This window comes from Lolium perenne, chromosome 1 (assembly GCF_019359855.2).
Source record: "Lolium perenne isolate Kyuss_39 chromosome 1, Kyuss_2.0, whole genome shotgun sequence".
NCBI lineage: Eukaryota > Viridiplantae > Streptophyta > Magnoliopsida > Poales > Poaceae > Lolium > Lolium perenne.
The window spans coordinates 169,711,401-169,732,152 of record NC_067244.2 but is presented as its reverse complement, the minus strand read 5'-3'; the positions used below and the strand labels follow the sequence as shown (position 1 = coordinate 169,732,152).

General features: G+C 45.0%; 1 long non-coding RNA gene across 2 annotated transcripts; it reads right to left on the bottom strand.

Annotated features, from left to right (window-relative positions):
* Window positions 1-210: 210 nt before the first annotated feature.
* LOC127312423 (uncharacterized) lies at window positions 211-13,074 on the bottom strand. 2 transcript variants are annotated; one of them, XR_007858327.2, is made up of 5 exons: window positions 12,585-13,074; window positions 12,410-12,496; window positions 11,845-11,918; window positions 1,215-1,322; window positions 219-467 (listed from the first exon to the last, which is right to left on the bottom strand). It is a non-coding gene; the product is annotated as an uncharacterized lncRNA (long non-coding RNA). The 2 variants fall into 2 exon arrangements; XR_011744644.1 differs by having other exon boundaries at window positions 211-467; window positions 11,845-12,496.
* Window positions 13,075-20,752: the final 7,678 nt, after the last annotated feature.

The following is a 20,752-nucleotide window of genomic DNA, read 5'->3' as shown; positions in this document are numbered from 1 at the left end:
AACTCTTCGTGCGAGGCCGCTTCAGAGATCTCCCACGTGTAATCTTCCAAGCCCATCTCACGTACGGCCCACTTCCTGATTTGGCCAAAATCTGGTGATAACATGTACTTACTGGGCCAGGGCCAATTTTCATTGGGCCATAGCCTTTCTAGGACCCATTACAGTTTTGGACCGGCAGTCAATAAGAACCAGTCAAGCTCATTATTAGTATGAACATAAAACTTAGCAAATTAATCAATTACATTGCAGCAACAAGAACCAGTCAATCTCATTATTAGTATGAACATAAAACTTTTGTCACGGTGACTTGGAGCAATAAGACTCAGTCATGCTCGTTATTACAATATAAACATAAAATTTTCACTAGAGTTGTCTTCGGGATCTCCAGCATGCATCTTGCTAGAAAATGATGTTGCACAAGTTGTCTTCAGGTTCTCCAGCTCCAGGTTGTTCCGCAGCAGCTCGTCCTACACAGCCCAAAAACATCGCTTCAGGTCAACCCAAGTAAAATAAGCATCAAGGAACATAGTACACAACAAACTCTTCTTCACAGCAAGATACAACAATCGGAGAGTTGCTAAGCAAGCATAAAGTGGGCGTGAAGTGTGAGCACTGACATGCTATCGTGGCAATAAACAATGATAAGGGAACATAACATAGTATCTGCTACTTTGGTCCATGAATTCTAAGATCATGAAGTAACAATGATAAGGCAACAGAACGTAGTATCTTCAATGTGTATAATGCTATTTGTAGCGAAACAGATCGAAACCACAACTGGTCAACACATTATAGCATGAGTAACCTTGAAATAAGACAGGAAAAATAAGACCACTACATCAATCTCACTGAGAGCCAAACACAGCTCAGTAACTTCACATCACATGCCTATATATATACTATTGCACTGTTTGAATATGACATGATGAGAAGTTAAATGTGTCATATTCAAAAGAAGGTCCTGCTTATTACAGAAGGCATGTATAGAAATGAAGTCACAAGCTTATGTAAATAAAGAGAAGAAATGTAAAACAAGTTGCTGCTTATTATAGATGGCATATAATACAATTCAGGTGGCATGTATAGTAGCAGGATAATGTTGTGATCTGCCAGTAGTGATGCACAGTAGCAATGAACAATTGGTTTCATGTACAATGAACAAAACAAACGAGCATCAGGAAAGAAAATCATTGAACAAATAAGGGTTCACCTACTTCAGCCCTTGATACTCCATCTTGGCGAGTCTGGTACTGGGTGACATCATGTAGCCATCGGGAGCTCACAAAAGTAGCAACTACAGCATGCTTCAGCTTCACTAGGACCTGGCGCATCCGGGACAAAAATAATAAACAAAAATAGTGATGTTATTCAATTGATCAATTCCACAGAGTATTTTATGCCAGCTATCATCAGGTTTCAGGACACATCGCATGGCCATTGACTAAACACATTTTAAAACTAGTTTATCGAGCCGTCCATATGATAACCGCCACGGCAAAAAAAACATACTACAGGCATCACAATGTCCAGATCATGCATAGCGCACAATAAATTTAGGAACAATCATACGACACGATTTCGTTGTTTCTAGAACTGTTGATTTACAGTCATAGATGAAATTAAATAAATAAACAGAGTTGGCGATAGGCATGAAGCAAATCGCAAAAGATGTACCACATGGTGCAGATAAACAATGCAAGAGCAGCATACACGATTATGCCAGGCAAAACAAACAAACAAACAATCAGAAGTGCAAAACAATGCATGCTTGCAAACGAACAGGCTAGCTTCGTTCCTGCTATCTTACACCTTTGATCGTTTTTCACAGAGCTTATTTGGTGATTTGTGTAGTTCAAGTACAACAAATTCTTACGGCAGACAAAATGCCTAACATTATACAGCAGGACAGAAGCATCTGAAAGAGGTGATTTGCAGACCTCATCCCCATGGCGGACTGAGCATGATATCACCAAAATATCCAACAGGGCCGGTAATATAGAAGGAAGCTCTAGTTAGCTTCACAGGGCCGGTAATATATAAGGAAGCTTCAACCAGATGATACTAGAGATACTAAAGCTGATATCAATTGAACATCATGGCCTAAATGATAATGGATGCTAAGAGTACTAGCCTCATTATAAACCATTAATCATTTTAGCAACAGGGCATGGGGGCAGTGTTAAGCAATATAACAGCAATTTCACATTACAAAGTACTGATAAGTTTTTTTCAATCTCTCTCCTCTGAAACCTATACAATAATCTCACAAAACGTCATATCAGGGTGTGATTACCTGACCAATTAATTCAAAGGTTTGGTGAGGTTATCTGCCCTCAATGCAGATGACGACATGGTATGCCACCAAGGCGATAGGTACCGGACCTAGGTACAAGAACAACCTGCGCAGCAAGAAAATCGTGAGGGGTTGCGCATGGCAGAACCGTGGGAGGCAGGTGCAGCTAGTGCAAGAACAGGGAAGGCATGCCATCATCTGCGGCAAAGGCCATGGCGGCCAATCGAGGGGCAAGTCGGACTCGGGGAAGAAGGGCGGGGGGGAGTACCCCCCGGAGACGTGGTGGACCGGGACCAATTAACTGCAGGGAGGGAGAAGGTGCTGCTGTACGAGTACATGGAGAATGGCGACCTGCACCGGTGGCTGCACGAGCTGCCCGCGGGGCGCCCCGACACGGACGACGACGACGCTGACATCTGGGAGACGGCAGCGGAGGAGAAGCGCTCCATATCCGACTGGCCGACCCGGCACCGCATCGCGCTGGGCGTGGCCCGGGGGCTGGCGTTCCTGCACCAGGGGTGGGCGGGGTCGGGCCGCGCCGTCGTGCACGGACACCTGGTGCCCGCCAACGTCCTCCTCGGCGACGACCTGGAGCCCCGGATCTCCGACTTCGGGCGCCTCGGCGGCGGCGAGGACTCGACGGCGGAGGGGGACGTGTACGGGTTCGGCGTGCTGGTGCTGGAGCTGATGACGGGGCAGGGGCGGTGGGACGAGGCGTCCGTGAGCTGGGCGCGGGGCATCGTGCGCGACGGCAAGGGGCTCGACATCGTCGACCCCAGGGTGCACGGCGAGGCGGCGGCCGGGCCGGAGGCGGAGGCGGAGCGGGAGATGGTGGAGTGCGTGCACTCGCCGGACAAGAGGCCGACGATGCAGCAGGTGGTGGGAGAGGCGGAGGTTTCTTGGGCGGCGCGGTGCGCGGTGCGGTGCGCCGTCCGTGTGCGTTTTGGATTTGCAGATTTGGACGGTGGGGGTCGCCGGAGTTGGCCGGGATCTAGGCCGGAGAGGAGGGGCGGCAGAAGGGAAATGGCTAGGGTTTCTGGCCGGTGGGCGGTCTGGGTCAGTTTTGTTGGAGTGGTTTGGACTGGTCGTCCCGCGCGTGCCCAAAATCTTTAGGCTCCAATGGGAAAATCCAGCGCAGCAATTTCGGTTCATGTTTGGTGCGTTGGATGCATTGGACGGTTGAGATCCAAGTCTGGGGCTGATCCTTGGTAGGTTGTTTCCTGGCTTCTGATTGGCTAGATTTTTTTGGCCTGCTAATGACGTTTTGACCTAAATTGCCAATGACGTTTTTGCCCAATAACGTCACGATTTTCTAGGGTTTTGCCCCCCCCCCCCCCGAGTGGCCAAGGACGGTCAAAGCTAGGAACGTCATAAATCTATGACATTTTGATTTCCAGTCATAAAAAAATGTCATATTATGGCAGATTTCTTGTAGTGTAAATAATGGCGTGCAATGGAGAACTACATGGGAGCCGCTCTTGAGGTCACTATATGAAAAGATGATAGATTGTACAATGACATTCGTTGACATAGGCATGCATACCTCTCAAAATATATTTTCAACACTCCTATTGCATTTGAAAAAAAATCTCTAGCACATGACTAATCTTGCTTCCCTCTACGCATGGCCTATATTTAACTTTATGTTGAGTTAGTAAACCTATTTCCCTCTATCTCAAGCAAGCATTTGTGTTGTTGTGATCCAATCTTGATCCATTCAATCCTCTCTTTTATTCTTCCTTATTTAGCACAATGTGTTTATCTCAATGAATATAACTCTGAAAGCTATCTATGATTGTAAAGAGATTGTAATAATTGAGCATGTGATTTCTACAATAAGCTCTAATATAAAGACTCTGCTTGGGGGGAGTTGATATGTCCAATTTGCATCAGTATTATATATCATAATTTACTGTTATTCATTGATATATTTCATATTTAGGGGTGATACTTATGTTATTCCATCTATTTTTGCATGTTTGATGATTATTGGAGAATTAACCACGGGAGCCAGGAATCTGCTGGAAAAAGGACCGTCAAGGCACCATATTTCTGAAGACCAACAATTCCCAACAAAGATACATAAAATCCTATTTTTCCAGATGACGGATGAAGCCATAAGGGGAGGCTGAGATGGGCCATGAGGGGGCCAGACCACCCCTAGGCGCGGGCCAGCCTCAGGCTGCGCCTAGGCATGGTCTGGGTACCCTGGCCCACTTCTAACGATGCCCCCTCGCGTATTTCAACCCCTCGGGAAACCTAAGATCGGAGAGCGACCAGAGAAATATTTCGCCGCCGCCACGGGGCGGAGAACCAGAGAGAGAGTGTCGTCGTGGTGAACAGACGGATGCCATGGGATGGCTTAAGTTGGGGCCAAATGTGCGCTAGAGGATTCGGGGGAGGGTTTTGGTAAGGATGGGGTGAGTTCCGGATGGATTCCAGATGAACTTGGCCTTGGCCAGAGGTTGAAGAAGAACAGTACTAGCTCTCAACTGCTCAATGTCTATTACTTGGTTAACACTCAGTATATAGCTTCTCGTACACACATATGCCACATGCCCGCGTATGGGGGGTGCTCCCTCTCCTTATATAGGGGAGAGAGTAGCTTACAGGGGAAGGAACCCTAGGATACCCTAATAGCATCTTTGACTAGACAAACTACTTTACAAAGCTACTTTGGCCTTGCCGGTATCGGCTTCTACTTTAATTAGGGGTGCTGACCTCCGCCGGTACCTTTTACATCATCATCTGCTTTTGGTGTCACGGCTTCGTTTAAAACTGAAGTGCTTCGCTCATCTTTGTCCTCTAGCTCTTGAGAGAATCTTTGACCAGCCTGCCGACGTGCTACAGTATAGGCTGTACCGGTACTCCGGTACCTTCTTAGCCGGTTCCGGTATACCCCTCCTGGCATACCAGTATGATTCACTTAACCACAAACCAACCTTTGTTATCCGGAATAACCCTTAAACCGGTACATTGATAGCCTTCCCAAGGCTAAGTTCGGCATGCCTTTGGCATACCGGGGGTCATCCCGCCAACATTAGTCCCCGAAGCTGGTATAGTCCGCCGGATCCCATCCGACGGACCATGCCAGTTTCCCATCTCTTTGTGTACAGGTTTAATCCGTCCGGAAACCAATTCCAACTTCCCGGCTTCTCTGCCGGACTTATCTCATCGTACCGGCCTTCTCCGGTTGCTCGGTCATTAAACTCTCCTCGGCGAAGTCGAGAATATCTCGGAAACAGTGCCCGTCAGTGACATGCGCACTGTTTCTGACGCGCCAGTGTCAGTGGTCACTTCCCTTCGGCTTCTTCGTCGCATTAACTGCGCCACAACGGATCCCTGCGGCCGTTTCGGATCCGTGCGGCCTCCTTGTGGCTTTTGATTTTCTGCGCGTGTATCGGTGCGCCACGTCGCGGCCCGCGAGGCGAAGCGTCGTGGCCCGACCGTTACCGGCCCACGACCCCCTCTCTCTACTTAAGGGAGTAGCGGTTCCTCTTTTGCTCCTCCTTCGCATTCTCCACCTTCTCACGCGCATCGAGCCCTTAGCCCTCTGCGCCCTCTTCGCCGTTGCTCGCCGCCGACGCTCCGCTCTCCGGCGACCCTCCGAAGAAGCCCCGTGAAGCTCTGCTCCGCGCAGACTCTCCGCAGCTCCTCCGCCTCTTCATCTCAGAGCGCTGCCGCGACACTCTTTTCCTCTTCTTAGTTCTTCACTGCTGCCTGCAGTCTCGCCCTACTCTGGCGCTCATCGTCCTCATCGTTCTCCGCCGTTCCAGGTTAGCCCCACTAACTCAATCGCTTCTTGCTTCTTCGTTGCTCCGCTTTTGGGCCGGTAGAGTATTTACTTTCCCCTTTTTCTGGTTTTTCTCTCTCTCGTAGACCTTCAAAAGCTGCTAGGTTTGCGGAAATCTGTTTGTGGGTAGATCTCGGAATCCTTAACCCAAAATGTCTACCGATCTGTATCTTTCCGAGCCCAGCGCCAGCAGCCGCCACATCGAAACCCCCACCGCCTATATCGAAGAGGGGATTTCTATCGGTGAGGCATCAGACGGGCTCGAGGCTGAACTCGCCCAGATGGATGCCTCCTCATCCGCTCGACAAGCCGGTACCGGAAGGGGCCAGGAGGCCAGCAGCTCCGGCCAAGGCTCCGGTGTGGATCTAGCTGCGTACACCCGCGGCGCCTGGAAGGGCTCCGACGTGAAGCAGCCGGAAATCGACTGGCTGTACCGCTCCCGCAGGATACCGGAACAGGTATCTTGCCGGATTCCAGGCAACGAGGGAGAGCCCGCGCCTCAACCCGAAGAAACACGTAGTTTTCACCGCTCACTTCGAGCGCGGCTTCGGCCTTCCGGCGTCTGATTTCTTTCGCCAATTCCTCAATTTCTATGAACTCCAACCTCACCATCTTCCTGGCAATGCCATCTTCTATCTTTCTTTCTTCGTTTCTTTTATGGAGGCCTACATTGGTCTCCTCCCCACTCTTTAAGCTTTCGCTCGCTTCTTTTGTCTTCGGATCAACTCGATCCAGGACAAGAACCTCCCCAAGCCGAAGCCGCCGGATCAGTGCGGGGCTTGCATTATCAGCGCTCGCCAGGGGAGCCCCTTCTTTAAATTTTCCGGTCTGGAGTCATGCAGGGCATGGCAACAGACTTTCTTCTATGTGAAGAACAAGGGCAACGCCGATTTCATCAATCTGCCGGCTTATCATCCAGGGACGCCGTCGAGGGTCAACTGGAGGCACAATCCGGGGAACTCCCATATTGAAACCAACCAAATTGTGCGGTTCATGGAGAAGCTCCTCAAAGACACGGACATTTGTTCCGATGATATCATCCGCGCGTTCATTTCACGTCGGGTGCTTCCCCTCCAGCGTCGGGCTCACAAGATGAGCCAGATGTATGGCCCCCGTGACCCCACCAAGATCACCGGCTGCCTCCTAAGCAAAACGGACGTAGTCCTTAAGGCTAGGAAAATTTGCCAAACTAACATGCCGGAGGACTGGGAATGGGGCCTCCTCCCCCTCAGCTACACCAATCCCCCAACTGACGAAGTAAGATCTTGAGCAATCCGGATTGTTTTTCCGGTAACTTTTGATGTTTAACTAATCATCCTTTTTCTGTTTTTCCAGGCTTGCACCCGCTTCCCCCGCATCGCAGCGGAGGCACGAGCCCCTGGCCTGAGGCGCCCCGTGGACGAGGTTGATCCGGATCCCTACGTGGTCGGGAACAAGCACAAGATGGGCCGGACCCACACCTCGCGCCCTGGTAACTTGTCAACCAACGCTTCCGGTTCAGACGATGAGGTCACTATACTTGAGGTATTTTGCTCTTTTGCTTCCTCATACATGGTTTCTTTGTAGATCTCCCCTCCGCCAGCGCCAACCCCCAGGTTGTTGTAACACCCCAACTTTTGCAACCTTGACTAGTTGTCCTCATTGCAAAAATTAGGGGGAACAAAAACTTTTTCTATAGGCTAATTAGATGAATTGCCTTGATCTGTTTATCAATATGTATTGCTTTGATCTGTCGGTAGATGTATTGTCTTGTTTTTGAGCAAACTCAACTGGAGATGAAAGCCCTATCGAGCAGCTTCATTTTTCTGTTGGTCTCACCTCATATGACCACCTAAAATTAAAATGGTTGACAGATCAAGTTCTGGCCAGATCTGACTTTGTCTGTTTAGACCAGGATCTTGGATATGAATTTGCGAGTGAAACCAATTACATTAGAACCGTATTGTCAATACCTTTCAGATGCAACTGACCTCATATTTTTAGGATTTTTCTACGATTTTTGGCATACAGATCTTGTTTTCTGTACAGTCAGATTGAAGCAAAGCCCTAAAATTATAGGTTCAACCTTTTTGAGTGATTCCAATTAGGTTAGTCTTGTATTAGTATTGGACATCTAGGAAAAAAACTTTTAGTCTCTGATCATGCATATTGGTTACTGATATTAACATGTGTGTGCTATATGAGTTGTTAGTCCAATTTTTTTTGGTTTATTTTAAAACCTTTGACCAACTCTTTTTATTAGAAATGGGCAGCCTTTGTTTTATGCTTGCAAAACAAAACCTATGCAACTTAACATTAGCTCTATTGTTTTGCTTTAGTTTTCTAATGGTGTGGTGTATTGTTTACTTCCTATTTTTAGGTAGTGTTTTGTAAGCCAAATAAAACAGGAAGAATGGTTTCCTGCTTTTTCAAAAATGTTTGAAAATGTATTGAGAATGTTTTTGATGTCCAACTAATGCACTTGTCCTCTTTATGATGTTATCTACCAGGGGACAATTGGTTTATACCATGGTGATAACCGAGAAAGGCAATTGCTAAGTTGTGATGCACTCATACCTCTACTAGGTACTTAAATGGTGTTTTCTAAATTAAAACTCTTCAAGTTGTTTTGTAGTATCTATAAGTCCTTAATATGTTATCCCTTGGCTACATAGTTAGTTGTTGATTGTTGAATGTTGTCTTGTTGGTGCAATGTGATTGATTTTGTTCCTTTTATATTTTACGGCGATAGATGCGAACAATTCCGGAGAAGAAGAAGAAGAAGAAGAAGAAGTGGAATCGGACAAGGATTTAATTTATATTGTTGGAATTCTTATTTGTTGGGGTTGAAGAAGTCCAGGGACAAATAAGCCAAGGCAAGCCATCTTTTGATCTCTGACTTGGTGTCTAGTTGGATGTCAGGTGTTGATGTCCAAAGCACATTGATTCTATGTGTGTTGTTCTCTTTATTTATGTTGTCTATGTATGGTTGCTAGTGGGGTACTCCCTAGTGGTGATACTCCACTTTTGTCTTGTGATTATGGGATGCATGGTATTAAGGCCGTGCTATTCCACTTGGTTATCTTGTATGCTCAACTTGAGCATGTTTCATCTCTAGATAATGACTTACACCACACCCACCCCTTTTGTAGTATAGAGGTATCATTGTCATGATCTTGGTGCATTCTCAACTAAGAAGAGTATGCCGTGTACCCTATTGGAGTGTATGATGGATAGTGATACATCATTATCTAAGTTTGATACTTAGCACCCCAAATCTGAAAATACCATTCTTCTTGTGTTGTCTTAATACATGCTTACCTTAAGAAAGTATGACCCATTCCATTACCCACTTTTTACACCATCTATGGCATGATGACTCTCATCTTGGCCGTAGTGCAATACTAGTTCAACTCATGAAACTTTAGGTTGGGAACCCCTCAAGGCTTACCTTGTTGTAAATGTTCATGAAAACCTTGGGTAAGTTAACTCTACCCGAGTGTATGTTTTTGGAAAAAAAGCAAATGTGTTGAACAAGGTTGTTCGGAGGAATATGGTGGGTTGTTGGCAAACAAAGGAAGTGCGTGGGTTATGTTTTCAAAGGAGCACTGTGTATAAGTGATCGCCGTCCCAACTTTTATTCACGCAACCACATTATCCAAAGTGGGTACGGGCTTAGTCCGTAGTCTGTTGAACTATCGGGTCTTCGGGCGACGTGTCGATCTCCTCGACACCACTAACAAGGATTGCTGCTCCACGTAGAACGGTCGACACCACCAACAAGAAGTCATTGTTCCGCTATTGATGTTGCACTTCTATCGGGATCCTCCGAAGATCGGACCTAATAGGATAAGACGAAGATTGTACAACCCACGTCAAACCTATGACTCGGAGAAGCAGATAAGAGAAAACTCAAAACTGGCAAAGGTAAGAGGAGAAAGAATTTAGGTAAGGAGAAAATTCAGAGCTAATCAGATCTATCCAACGAATTTTCAGAAAATAGTTTTGACACTAGACACAACAACGTTCGTTGGCAAGGTTATCCTACAGGCTGGACTAGTGGGGTACCGTCAACCTGAGCTTTGATACCAACTTGTGATGCCCCGGAACCGGTATCCTGAGGATTTCAGCGATCCCGCCGAAATCCGCACGATATCGATTCTGAGACGCCCTCCGACACGACGTGCGCGACAAATCACACACGTGATGCCAGAGGAATTTACACGAGCGGTAACATTACAACAAGATTACAATAGAGCCCACGAGAAACATATATTACAACAACGACTCCAACGGGTCAAGGTACAAATAGATACATACAAAGATCCAAATCATACAGAAGATCAAATATGTCCGAGTACGGACAAGATACAAATTGGACTAAGAGTCCTGAAGATAAACGATGGTGTCCATAACCCTGCCCAGGCCAAGCCAGAAGGGTAACCTTGCTAACGTTGTCATCTCGTACCTGTCAAAGTCGGGCCATCGGTTGCCGACAAAAGGGAGGAAGCAAAAGAGAAAAAGGAAAGGCGAGAGTAAGTACCAAGGAACGAACTCCGGCACGTACTTAGCGAGACTAGAAATGGCTATGCTCGCCGGGCGAGTATATATATCTATATATCGCCTGGGGCTATATGGTAGGTTTGGCGGCAGCAAAACTATAACCAATAGAGACACGCTACAACATCCGTCTAATCAGAGAAGGTAAGAGAGCGCATAAGGTAACAGATAAATACTACACAAACATAACCCTGCCAAATACACATATCCCCTTCAACAATTGCGAAGAGGCAATGTAAAAGGCACTCCACGGTTGACAAGTTTTATTAGGTGTCGGTTGTAGTAATGCTATATTACTAATCAAGTTATTATCAGATTATTAACAACAAGTATAAGGTGTAAGTTGTTCTATGATCGAACTATACAATTCCATGTCGTCCATAACCGCGGACACGGCTTATCGATAAGATGTACACCCTGCAGGGGTTGCCCAAATGTAACCATACGCATGCTCGACCCATCTACGACGGGTGGATGTCTCACAACAAGACCGTTCCCAGTTCAACAAGAAAGTCTAGGGGGCCACCCGACTAAGCTACCCGTGACGAAGTCCGGCCGTACTCCGAAGCGGACTCAGGGTTTGCGTTAACGGCTAGGCGTGCAAACCACACGCTCCGCTAAACGTTCCGCGGGGTACAGTACAGAATATAAACACCTAAAGGCAACAGGAAGTAAACACCCGAAGGCAACAGTAAGTAAAGCATGGCATACATGGCATAGGCAAATAAAACCAAGGTTGTGGCCCCCTTTTCAACTAACTTGAGAAAAGGTAATGGGTGAGGGGGTCCCAATAATCGTCCCCACGCATGGGTAGAGCGCTCAATCTCGGAACAGATAACAAGAACTCGGGTCCTAGGGGACATTAGCGAGTCAATGTTCCGATGCTTTCGCAAAGGGGCTCACAGATGCCTCTGCTTACAATTTTAGTTGTTAACAAATAAGTAAAGCATGTGTATCTCCAACAACTGATATAGCATATGATAACCTCCCAATAACCCAACATATCCCGATAACAGATCGAGATAAACAACAGAGCCTAAACACGCCTACGACTCGCAAGGCTCAAACATCAAGCAACGGCTGTGGATAAGGAATGGTGCATATAGGATTATTATGGTAACAAGTGGAATAGGACACGTGACTCGATAAAGAATCGCAACATAAGGATAGCAGTGAGAGGGAGAGCAAAATATAAAATAGGTGAAGAGGGAGGGCTCGCCTGTGAAAAGCTGCAGAAGAACTTGTCGTATCTCACAACACCACTTCGCGATCCTATCCGGGAAGAAGCAAATGCTACAACAGACAATGGATGCAAATCTTACAACTACGGATAAAGAAGATCCAGCATGATCAGGATGACATGCATGACATGGCAGAGATGGTGCAATGCATCTTATCCACATTAAGCGGGATCGGAACCCGCGCAAACAATTAGGGTTGAAGTTGCATTTTCTACCGCCAAATTTAAGTGTTGATTAGCATGGCATAGCATGGCAAGAGTGAGCTACTTCAATATTAAACGGAGCGGAGAAAACCATAGTTGGAAATCCGAAATACTCCGCATATATGTGAGGTGAAATGCACAAACTATCATCGAATGACATGATGCGAGATGCAAACAGATGTATGGATGGCATATTCATGTTCAGCACATTTTTTTGATCAATTTTCATATATAACACTTTTTATTTCGAATTATAGTTTGAAAGATATGAATTTTGCAAGATTTGTAAAAAGAATCGAAAACATGCAGAGGGATGGACTGGCATGGGCCGGATCTGTACCGATTAGGCGGTGGGAAGCTGTCTGCCGCGTTGTCAGCGTCGAAGAAGTTGGCGGGTAAACGGGCCGAGGCCCAGTAGGCGCTGGATCTGATGAAGACAACAAAAAAAAGGTGAGGCATATGCCTCAGACAGGATTCGAACCAGAGATCCCTCAGGTGAAGAGCAAGCAGCTTACCACTGGGCTGCTGGTTTTGATGTTGAAGAAAATGGGCCGTGCACTACTTGAAGCAGATAGGAGCGGAGCTTGGGGCCATGGCAGGGACTTGCAGGTGAGCCCGGATCTGGCGTTCGAGGATGAACCGAGGCGAGATGGATGGTGCCGGAGATGCGCCTTGGAGCAGCGGGCCAACGACGGGTGGTGTGTCGGCCGGGGAAGGTTCGAGGTGGCCGGAATTGAGGAAGAAAGACGGTGACCAGCAAGAGGGAATCGTCGAATTGGCGACGATTGAAGGCCTCCTCGATCGATTCTTTGTACGAGGATGTAGAGGACGATGAGTCGGTTCTAGAGGTGGTCTCAGCTCGGCGAGGGAGCATCGGTAGCGGTGGCGCCATGGAGAGATGGAGGCAGGCGTTTAGGGCCTCTCTCTGTACGTGAAGAAAAGAGACAAAGAGGGTGGAGAGGATGGCGGCGCGAGGAAACGGAGAAGGAGTGGAGGCTAGGGTTTCTACGGAGGCCTCAAAGGGGATTAAAAGGGAGGAGGGAGTGGTTGGCGTGGGGCGTTCGAGAGGAGGTGGCCAGCGAGCACGTCGACCTCGTAAAGATGTCGCTGTCCATGATGGTCAAAGAAAAAGAAGGGACGAGCCTGTCTCTGAGCGAAGGGGTACGGGCCAGGAGGAGAAAAGAAAAGAGTTGGGCCAGAGGAAGAGAGAAGTGGGCTGCCGAGGAAAAAATACATAAGGGCCAGGGAGAGAGGGAGCCTATGGGAGGGGTTTGGGTTTTTGTTAAATGAAAGAGAAGAGGAGGTTTTATAATAAAACCTTATGAGAGGGAAAACACAAATAGTTTAGGGTTTATAAAATAATTTTATTTTATTAAAAAAATTGGATGATATGATGCATGATGACATGATGATGCAAAAAAGAAAGAACAACCGAAAACTATTAGGCGTACTACCCGGGGCCGTTACAGAACGTCTCCCACTCAGTTGCCTGTAGGGTTATGGCAGATGACTTGGGCTCCGCGCTGATGAAGTGACGATGCTACTCTGATGTTTAGTTAGGCCCTTCGAGGCTATTATGTAAGTATGGGTCATGTGACCTCATTGTAATTTTCTTATTCTGCTTTGTAATGGATGGTGTAATTTGATATCAGTTCGGTTATGTGTTCATGGCACACTGATCATGGGATCGTGAACTGTATACATAACAGGGTATTTCGGACAGTTAGTCCGGGGTCCCCACAGAGCTGGTATCAGAGCTATCCTGACTGTAGGAGGCCTTAGTTAGCATGGACGTTAGTAGGCAAACAAGTACTTGGGAAAAACTATTTACGAAACAAATTCTTCTTTAGTCGGAAGCATAGCTTCTACTCCTCTTATTTCTTCAAAACTTCTAAATTCTTATCTCTCTTCTTCATAAGAATGTTTGAAAATTCTTACTCTATTGTCTCATCCACTTCAAACCTACATATTGGACGATGTCCCCAACTCAGATCGGAGACTCGGACTCAAAGATGGATCAATCCCTCGGGAAGACTATTGTATCTCCAACAGTAGCTATTGAAGATTGGAGGCCGACTTAGTGTGCACATAAAAGAATAATAAGATCATGTCTTTGGTTGTCACCAAAGTATGTCAATGAGCTGACCTTGTTCCTCCGTGGACTTGCGCCTTTTTGCAGTCGTCTGGGATCAAGTCCTCAGTTCTTGACTAGTAATTTTTAGGCCAGCCACCAGAAGTTGTCGACCTTGGGAGTACCTCAACAACTACCTCCCTGAAGACCTCATGTTTCCAGGATATCGAGACTACAAGTCCACATAGTTTTTTTCTTCACCTCGATATTGACGACTCAACACCACGCCTGCTTCACCACCAACTGCTTCAAGAGTCCCTGTTGAAGTCAATGTCTGCAAGATGAAGACGCCAGCATAGGTGACCAACCCCCAAACCTATAGGATGGATAGGAAAAACTCAATCGCTTTGACTTAGCTACCCCCGCGTATTAGGCATCCCTGAGTACTTAGAGTACCATGCCTGGTTTGATGATTGCGTGTAGTTCCCTAAGTGTGTTGCCTTGAGTGTTTTTATCTGTTTGTTGTGTGTACGATTGTCTTGGTCTTTAGGTCTGAAAACACTATTGGTGCGAGAATCTAGCTTAGAAAGCCTCCCTAATATGTTTTCACTATCATCTACCTCGCCGATAAAATCTTATTGCTAGTTAATTGGATAAGTTAACGAAAGCCTCTAACTCTAACCCCGTTAGAAGTTGTTTTTTTCAGCCGTCGGAAAAACTAACCCTGACCCCTATCTATGTTGACAACTTTCAAGATCAGCTGAAGCATCTATACTACATCAAGAAAGCAGAAGCCCCAACCTTCAAGAGTGACTGCACCTTTGCGAGAAGACATACTAACTTGGTCTAACCTTGGAGTATAATCGCGCTAACCTCGAAGATATCTTTTTGAAACTACCCTATAACACACCGTCTAACAAGCTGAGAGAACAAGAGCGTCAAAGCCAAGATACATAACATGGATCATCTGGTCCTCATCAAGTGAAGCTCATGAAGATACCTCAAGACTCAAGATTAAGTGTACTTTACCCGCTCACTTCTTAGCTGGTACAAGTCAGCACCAACCCTCAAAACTGAAGATTGGCTTCGACGACCTCTGTTGCTGCTTCATATGGATACCAACCAGGCGTTTCCTCAACTTACTAACTTACCGCGCGTTCTATGGATTAGTAAACACCGTGTTTATCTATTGAAGCCGTAGTCTACACGTCTCCCCTGAAGATTCCTCAACCGAATGCGGAAGATTGATGACTTCTTCAGAAGCCCCAGACAGAACCACAAGGCAGAAGCTCAGAATTTTTCTGAAACCCCTGACGAAAAATCTTAAGGGTGGAAGACTTCGTCTTCCACTAAAAGTTGGAGATAACCCTAAAATTTTAAACCTTTCTAAAACACCATTGGAAACGTGGGATTGCACTAGCCCCTCTTGAAGCCATGGACTACACAACGCCCACTGAAGTTGTTCAACTCAAGACGAGAGATCAATGACTTCTCCAAAAAGCGCCCGAGAAGACCCATGGCTGAAGCTCTAAAGTTTTCAGGAAACCCGCTGAACAATCTTAAGGGTGGAATACTTCCTTCCACTAAATTTTAAGCTAACTCTAAAAAGTTTTCAACCCTACTCAAGCACCGTTGGGTGCACTAACCCTCCCACAGTCTTGAACCTCCGCTAGGATCGTAAAGAAGCTACAGATCCAACACCTGAATGGAGTAGTCAACCTCTTCACGAAGCTTGCCCTCGGCCAGAAGTTACCATGTCTCTCAGAAGCTGGAGTTGCAACCCTCTCAACAACGGCACATCTACAGAAGAATGGAGTCTAACTTTAGTTAAACTTTGCAACCCCTCTAGTTCTACGCTCAGTAATCTCGGGACAAGATTATTTTAAGGGTGGAAGATCTGTAACACCCCAACTTTTGCAACCTTGACTAGTTGTCCTCATTGCAAAAATTAGGGGGAACAAAAACTTTTTCTATAGGCTAATTAGATGAATTTCCTTGATATGTTTGTTAATATGTATTGCTTTGATCTGTTGGTAGATGTATTGTCTTGTTTTGTTTTTTGAGTTTTGTCTTGAGCTACCCCGAAGAACAACACCTCTAGTGGTCAGACAAACAACTGACCTTATAAAACACATGTGTGACTTAGGAAAAATTATTTTCCTTTCTACTTCATCAAACCCTTCTCCTTATGGCAACCTGAGTGTACCATCTTGAAGTACTCTTGGTGTTATAAATCTAGCTCAAATCATCCTTGAATCCAAAAATTGGGATCATCCGCTCCTTATCATATATTTCCCTTGCCATCTAAGGCAATGCACTTGGTCCTAGACCTACCCCGTCATGAGAACTTCCCAACCATGTCTTTTCCTTAGACATATACCCACTCATCCTGGTTGATTCTGAAGCCAAGTCAACAATCTGTTTTGGCAGGCTTATAAGGTTCCAACTTTGGCAGTTGATCTCCTAGCGCCCACAACTGTTATTGTTGACCTCAATGCATGGATCCCCTCTATGCAACACCCTCTACCATTTCCACGTCCTGCATGTCTCAGTCTATCCTTGCAACACATATATTCAACTTGATCTTATACCCTATTCACTGATTCAACACTAGATCACTTCCTTCACTTTTACCTCTTGTTTTTATTCAAGTTTAATCTTCACAAAACCAAGAGTGGGAATGATGGGTACATTTTGTAGCCATCATCTACCCTTGAGAACACTTCTCCCTAAATTAGTTTTCTTTCTCAAAAACCCTATTGTTTTTCCTTCTCTAGTTTTGATCACAAAACTACTTCTAGTTTTATTAAATCTTTTCAAGATAATTCTTCAAAGAAAACAAAGAACTGAAATGGGTTTTGTTTCTCATCCCATTTCTACCAAGTGCTGATTTCTAAAACATTACTTTCTATTTTGCTTTATTTTTTTAACAAAAAGCTTGTTTATGGTACCTATACCATTCCTTGTTTTCCTCTTGCTATTTTACATTTGAGAAAAACTCTACTTTACTTGAGAAAGTGAGTAGAACATTTTGAACTCCTAAGGTCCAACTAGTTTTCTCTCAAAACTCTCAAATTTCATTCCACTAGAGTTCATTCCCAATTGTCCCTATACAATTGAGGTGTGTCCTATACCTTTCAACTCAACTCTTTTTCAAATAGCAACTCTTGCACATCTTGTGTACCTCTCTGAATCTACCACATTGTATCCCCTCATACTCCAATTCATAATCCAGATAATGATCATTTGACACTTTCAAATGGATAGTGTCCCATGTACATCCCTTCTTCTTTGAAGGTTCTCATAAACCTTTCTCTAATTTAATCTTGTGACTCATTCCCATCTCCCCTACTTGATCTATCATCTCTTGTGACCGTGAGATAAGTCCTCTGTGAGACCCAATCTTGAAAAGTGGCGTACACATTCATCTCTCTTTTCATATTTACTTCACCAAAATCAACACCACGCCATCTACCTTGGCATCCTCATGCATTGTTGTTGGGGGGATGACCCCCGGTATGCCAAAGGCATGCCATACCGGATGGTTTAAGCCATCAAAGTACCGGTTTAAAGGTTATTCCGGATAACAAGAGTTGGTTCTAAGCAAAGTAAAACATAACGGAATCCCATGAGGGGTATACCGGAACCGGCTAAGAAGCTACCGGAGTACCGGTACAAGCTGCACTGTAGCACGTCGGTAGGGCTGGTCAAAGATTCTCTCAAGAGCTATAGGACAAAGATGAGCGAAGCACTTCAGATTTAATCGAAGCCCTGACGCCAAAAGCAGATGATGACGTAAAAGGTACCGGAGGACATCAGCCTCCCTGATTAAAGAGATACCGGCGTCACCGGTAGCTAAAGAAGCTTTGTACGTGAGATAGGCGAGACATAGAGGTCTTGTATCCAGAAACCTGTAATCTCCTATGATCAAGGAATAGAAAGATCTGAGGGGGAAATATCTCTTGAGTTCTCCTTCTTCTTCCTTGGGCCAAGGCCTTGTTCTTGAGTAATCCATCCGGAAATCCATCCATCCTTACCAAAACCCTCCCCCGAATCCTCTTGCGCACATTCGGCCCCAACTTAAGCCATCCTATGGCATCTGTCTGTTCACCACGACGACAATTGTTGCATCTGGTCAATCCCAATCTTTTCAATTTTGAATTCAAATATTAAGTTCTATTCTTCAACTATACCTTTGGACCTATTTTCATCTTATGTTTGTCACAACCAAAGTGGTAGAGATTATTCTCACGGCACGTGTCACCCTCATACTCCTTTCTATCTATATGTATCTACTCCTATTTTATCATCATCAAAGTCACTCATTGACATTATCTCCTCAACATCATGTCTTGGCCTATACACATGGATGTTGTGCATCTCTCTCTCATTGTTCATTTTTGTTTGGCAAGATTGGAGCCGGCCAATTTGGGTATGCATTCAAATTTCGGCCAGCACTACCTCCTCTTTTCCTTCTTGTACAAGCCATGCCTCCCACCTAACCCAATCAATAAATGGGCAGCCACCCACCTTAGCCAATCAAAGAAGGAGGCAGCCACCCCTCTCCCTCTATAAATTGGCCCTTGGCCGGCCACTCCTCCCCTTTGCTTCATTTCTTTTCACTCTCCACTCCCTCACACTCTCCTCCTCCACTTACCCACGAGCTGCTGCTCCTCCTAAGCTCCATGGCCGGCCATGGCCATGGAAACAACTCCAAGATGAAGCTCCCTCCTCCCTCAAGCTCCCCCTCACCATGAGAGCATCCCTCTCACTCTCTTCTCCCCTAACCCTAGATGAATCCAGCTCTCTTTCTATTTTCTCCTCTCACAAGATTGGATCTTGATGCAGGTGCATGTTGGTCCAAACATGGAGAAGCTTCACCTATCCTCAGATCTGAAGTGTTTGACCAAAGTTCGTCCAAATCCTTGCAGTAATTTCTTTCATCTTGCTGTTTCAGATTCTGGTACGATCTTGTAAAATCCGCCAAAACTCGTGTATAGCTCCGAATCGAGTGATTCAAAGTTCCTCGGTTAGCTAATGAAAAGATATACAACTTGGCGTTCGTTTCATCCTCAAATTCGTAACATATTTTCCTTAGTAAATAAAGTTCTTAAAACATGCAGATTCACTGTTTGTTAGATTTGATTTGTTTTACAAAACCTTTTTGAGCAAACTCAACTGGAGATGAAAGCCCTATCGAGCAGCTTCATTTTTCCGTTGGTCTCACCTCATATGACCACATAAAATTAAAATGGTTGACAGATCAAGTTCTGGCTAGATCTGACTTTGTCTGTTTAGACCAGGATCTTGGATATGAATTTGTGAGTGAAACCAATTGCATTAGAACCGTATTGTCAATACCTTTCAGATGCAACTGACCTCATATTTTTAGGATTTTTCTACGGTTTTCGGCATACAGATCTTGTTTTCTGTATAGTCAGATTGAAGCAAAGCCCTAAAATTATAGGTTCAACCTTTTTGAGTGATTCCAATTAGGTTACTCTTGTATTAGTATTGGACATCTAGGAAAAAAACTTTTAGTCTCTGATCATGCATATTGGTTACTGATATTAACATGTGTGTGCTATATGAGTTGTCAGTCCAAATTTTTTTGGTTTATTTTAAAACCTTTGACCAACTCTTTTTATTAGAAATGGGCAGCCTTTGTTTTATGCTTGCAAAACAAAACCTATGCAACTTAACATTAGCTCTATTGTTTTGCTTTAGTTTTCTAATGGTGTGGTGTATTGTTTACTTCCTATTTTTAGGTAGTGTTTTGTAAGCCAAATAAAATAGGAAGAATGGTTTCCTGCTTTTTCCAAAATGTTTGAAAATGTATTGAGAATTTTTTTGATGTCCAACTAATGCACTGGTCCTCTTTATGATGTTATCTACCAGGGGACAATTGGTTTATACCATGGTGATAACCGAGAAAGGCAATTGCTAAGTTGTGATGCACTCATACCTCTACTAGGTACTTAAATGGTGTTTTCTAAATTAAAACTCTTCAAGTTGTTTTGTAGTATCTATAAGTCCTTAGTATGTTATCCCTTGGCTGCATAGTTAGTTGTTGATTGTTGAATGTTGTCTTGTTGGTGCAATGTGATTGATTGTGTTCCTTTTATATTTTCCGGCGATAGATGCGAACAATTCCGGAGAAGAAGAAGAAGTGGAATCGGACAAGGATTTAATTTATATTGTTGGAATTCTTATTTGTTGGAGTTGAAGAAGTCCAGGGACAAATAAGCCAAGGCAAGCCATCTTTTGATCTCTGACTTGGTGTCTAGTTGGATGTCAGGTGTTGATGTCCAAAGCACCTTGATTCTATGTGTGTTGTTCTCTCTATTTATATTGTCTATGTATGGTTGCTAGTGGGGTACTCCCTAGTGGTGATACTCCACTTTTGTCTTGTGATTATGGGATGCATGGTATTAAGGCCGTGCTATTCCACTTGGTTATCTTGTATGCTCAACTTGAGCATGTTTCATCTCTAGATAATGACTTACACCACACCCACCCCTTTGTAGTATAGAGGTATCATTGTCATGATCTTGGTGCATTCTCAACTAAGAAGAGTATGCAGTGTACCCTATTGGAGTGTATGATGGATAG